We start from the raw sequence: 4,610 nt of genomic DNA on the forward strand, positions 1-4,610 counted from the left end.
TCTGCTGGGCAAGGAAAAAAGTTGAGATTTTTTTCACTCATTCAAAATTAGGATTGAGTTTAAACTAGTAATCACAGGTGAAACCTTCATTATTCTGGATCCATTTTATGATTATAAGGTTATTTATTTCCAGAAAGTAATCTCATCTAACTTGGGATTTGTGCAGTGCAGTTGGGTTATCTGAGGCTTCTTCAGAGGAAGGAGGCTTTACAGTAAATATTTTTAGGATAAAACGTTTTGGGCTTGTTTTGAACCTCTACTTTCTGAGAAGAGGAAAGTTTATTTCCCTTGATGCTAAGGGGCATCTAGACAGGTAGCTCAGAAGAAATGACCAGCAGTCTATGTGACACCAGCCCTGAGGGGGACTTCTTCCTACAGAAGGAGAACAGAGCAGCTGGCACGACTCTTGTAGTGCTGCACATCTTCTTGACCAACAAATGTCAGAAAATCATCATCAAATGCATTAGTACTGTACTCTAGAACCTCACGATCTCTCTTTGATATTTAGGATCCTACTGAGAAGACACTTGAAGGCTTTTTGTTTTCTTGCTGTGTGTTGGTTCAGTGGTTAGGATTTAGTTGTGGTTTTGTTTTTTTCCCCAAGATGCTTCAGGGGCTGCAAGCAGCAAATCATCCTGCCCTGCTATTTATAGTAATGGAGGTAAAAATCATTTGAAGAGTGGAGCACAACTTCAGATGGAGGCAATTGAGAGTCATTGAACTCAGCAGCTGTGCAGCTGCGTCACCAAAACCCTCACGTTGCCCAATTATTTTCCTTGGCTACTGCTGTCTTTAAGAACTTGTTTTTTCCTGACTATGCTTCAGTTGGCTGTTTGTGAAGTCCTGGCTGGTGTTTGTTGAACAAAGAAAGAGCAAGAAGTTACTTCTGTTATTCTCCAGAGATCTTTACAGGGAAAATGCTGTTTAATATTGACATATTCTCACAGTCTCTGGGGGAGAGAGAAAGGGAGGGGAAGAGGAAGGCAGGATGGGGCAGCACTGTCTGACCTTTCTCCCCAGAGGATAAAAATCAAAAGAGGAAAAACCCAAATATTTTTTTTTTGTTTGTGGTTGTTGCAGACTGAATTCCTCTTCTGTAGTGTTTTGCTCTCCCTGAGCATTAGTTCACTGCTAGTAAATATAACCTGCATTTTTGAGTATAAAAATGCAATATAACATTTTCTCTAATAATTGACAGAAGATGGAGAATTGGACCAACCAACAAAGTCTCCTAAGCAACTTCCCTTAAGTGACAGAGGTTCTTCTTTCTGCCTCGTTTTACAGCCCATGGCATCACCTGCAAAGTTCTTCTATAGCAAAGGTCCAGAAAGCTGTTCTGCTGACACTAGCATAGGGAAAGCCTGGATAGGAGACCAAATCTACTATTTACAGCACAGTTGCAAAAATAACCTGCTACTGTTGGAATAAGGATCAGAATAAACACAGACTTGGAGGCTTTCCCTGGGCATGTCCAATTAAATGAAGATTATAGCTAGTCAAGTAAATAAAGGGAATAAAATTAATAAAAAATATGGTAAACACCCTTTTCCTTCCTTTTTAAAGTTTTCTTCCTACTTCAAAGCAATCCTTGGACTTCAGTCCTGTATGTGGGCACAGAAAGCACCCCCATACTGCCCATACACACTTTCCCTGGGGTACACCCTGAGCCTTGCAAGTCTACAAACACCAATTCCTGCCTAAACAGAGGCAGCATCTCCTGTATCCTGTATCCTTGTGGTTAAATAAACTTCTCATAAACCCAGTGCCTAAGTATTTTGCTATGGACTTGAAACAGCTCAGCACAGCACTCCAGACTCCAGAGCTTGGGAAGAAAGAAATAAAAATTCCTCCTTCTTCCTTAATTCTTCTAAAACAACAAAGCCTCAGACCAAAAACAAGCAGTCAAAAGAAACTTTAAAGAGTGTGAGGCTGCTGTCTGGGATATATGGAGATATGGAATAGCTGCTGCAAAGGGAGAAGGGCAGAGCAGCTGCTGCAGAGGGCAAAATGCAGAGGTGTGAAAGCCCCTGTGGCAGATTCTGTGGGGAAGAGCTTTGCACAGAATAACTGATGCAGAGGCAGCCCCAGGACATGCAGAGAAAGGAGGGGCTGTAGGCTGGAGTGTGGTTGTGCAGAATGTACACAACAGCACACAGAGAGCAGGTTGTGCAGAAGAACTGACTTGCACTGATTTTCTGTGTGAACACTGGGGCTCCCCAGTAATTCACATTTCTGCTGCCTTTTCAGATCTCCACGGGCCAAAATTCCTGGAGTGGCAGCAGCTACAACTGCTGGACCATGAGACTGCTCTGGACAACACAGCAGCCACAGCCTACAAATCACGAGCTTGCTGTGATTTACACATGAGCAAGTGTAAAAGCTTGGCAAACCCCGAGGCTCATGCACATCTTGAGTCTTGTATAGTTCCTTGACAGGTTCTGGATTCCCTTGTAAAAACATACACAAAGTCCCTTGTTTGCATACACAAAGCACCTCTCTCTCTCCTCCCAGTGATTTTTTTAGCTGATATCAGGGCTGAGCAGCAACTACAGAGGACCTTGCTGGGTGCAGCATAGGAGTGTCCTGAAATACTCATGTCTTTTTTATAGCAACTGGTGGTCTCTCTCTTTCCTTATTTTGCTGATTAGGCCTTGCAGGTATAATGAGGTCAATGACCACTTTGTCTCGAAAAAGCTGTAGCTGCCAGTGCAGTTCCTTTGAGAAATCAAGATCACTTTTTTTTTTCCCCTAAGAGACACAGCCAGTAACTGCTTACAACAGAAAGACTGCCAGAATATTTTGTTTTAAAGAGACACCACCTGCCATTTTACTTCCTTTTATCCAAGAAACAGAGATATCAAGTTTGGGTCATAAACTTGATGCTAACTGCTGGCATCAGAAGATGCTAACCCTATCTTTGAGTAATTACACTTTGCAGTTCTGGCTGATGTCAGGGGGACAAGTGGAAATTAATAAAGTCTACTCCTATCTCGGCAGACAAGGGTCACACCACAGCTGAAATGACACAGATGCTCCTGCAGCCAAAGGGAATGACAATGCTTTCTTTCACCTCAGCTGGCCTTGATACCTCAGAGGGAGATTTGCTACAGGGCAGCAGCACTTGCAGACCACTGAATGTGATGTGTGAGTTCACCAAAGTTTTCAGAGACAGTTTACAAAACCTAGGAACTGCTGGTAGAATGCAGTATTTTTTGATGAATAAGGAAATAGCCTTTCTCTCCCCACGCAGTAACTTGATTAAAAGGCCAAGGCATTTGGCAAGCATCAACAGTGTTTTCAATTTTTAATACTGTTGTGCCACTTCCAGTCTCTATCCAATCTTGATGTACTAGGAGTTTTTATGCAATTTATTTCAAAATCAGCAAGTTGTTAACTGGAAGACAAAAAGCTTCTTTTACAGTAAAATAAGCTAATCATTCTCTAGGTCTTCTTAGCAAACAATTTCTTGGCCAAAACCTGAAGAATTAGCAACAAATTAGAAATACTCTTTCATATTAATCAACGGTTATAAACAGACACCCCTCACAAACTAAAATGTTGGTACTAACATGGTACACATGGATGAACAGGCTGAACTTTAGCCATGAAAGCATCCTTCTGCATGCCACAGCTACCCTAAGTTCAGAACACAAGTAGGGTTTTTACAAGTCTGGATGCTAAGGCTGTATCTTAACATAAAGGAATTGGAATATTCAACAGGTACAACTGACCATCATTCGTTTGTGGTCTGAAAATATCTCTTTGTTTAGTGACAGCAGGGGGGTGAAGCCATAATTACAGGCACATCACATTTCTGGGGTGGAAAGCAACACTGTTCATTTTTAAGAGGAAGGTGCCCCATCCACCTCTGAGCTTTACAGCTGCAGTCCCAGTCAGCCAGCAAGGAGTGAGCAGATTGTGCTTTTCTGCATGTCTGGCACTGCACAAACCTGAAGATGAAAGGCTTGTCACACATGAGTGAGCTGGTATAACCAGAAAGTCTAGGCATGATGGCAACCTCAAGGGAACTGCGCCAAAGTTTTTGCATCAGTGCAACAAAGACATGAGAAACAGGTCTAGAAAGCACAGCTTGATGTGGAAAATGCTCCAGATAGAAACATTCCTCTGACTCTTTGGGAAATGAAGCAATAGTCGCTAAGGGGAAAGATACTTGTTTGGTTTGGGGTACCTAGGAGATCTGGATTTAGCTCTTAACAATTTCTCTCCTGGGTTTATTACACAGAAGTCTCACATGTTCTAGCTGTAAAATAGGTTTGCTTCCCTTCTGCTGGTGTGCTTCCCTTCTGCTTCTCATCACATACAGAGGAAGCTGAGGACAACAGGATCCCAATTTGATACTCTCTAACTGACATCAAAGCACAATTCATAAGTATGGAAGAACACAGTGTAAATAAATAACTAGTGTGCAAAGCATTTCTAAACATAGTCTAAATAAAGGCAGAATAATTATATTCTAGGAATGCAAAGGGTTTTCAAAACATCAGGGCCCAATTTTCTCTAAGAAAATTTTCTCTTGGGAGAGCTTATTCCAGTCAGACAGAAGAAGCAGGGAAGACATACTTGTTTAAAAAGAGGTTTACATCAACAGA

The sequence above is a fragment of the Taeniopygia guttata genome, chromosome 4 (assembly GCF_048771995.1).
Source record: "Taeniopygia guttata chromosome 4, bTaeGut7.mat, whole genome shotgun sequence".
Taxonomy (NCBI): domain Eukaryota; kingdom Metazoa; phylum Chordata; class Aves; order Passeriformes; family Estrildidae; genus Taeniopygia; species Taeniopygia guttata.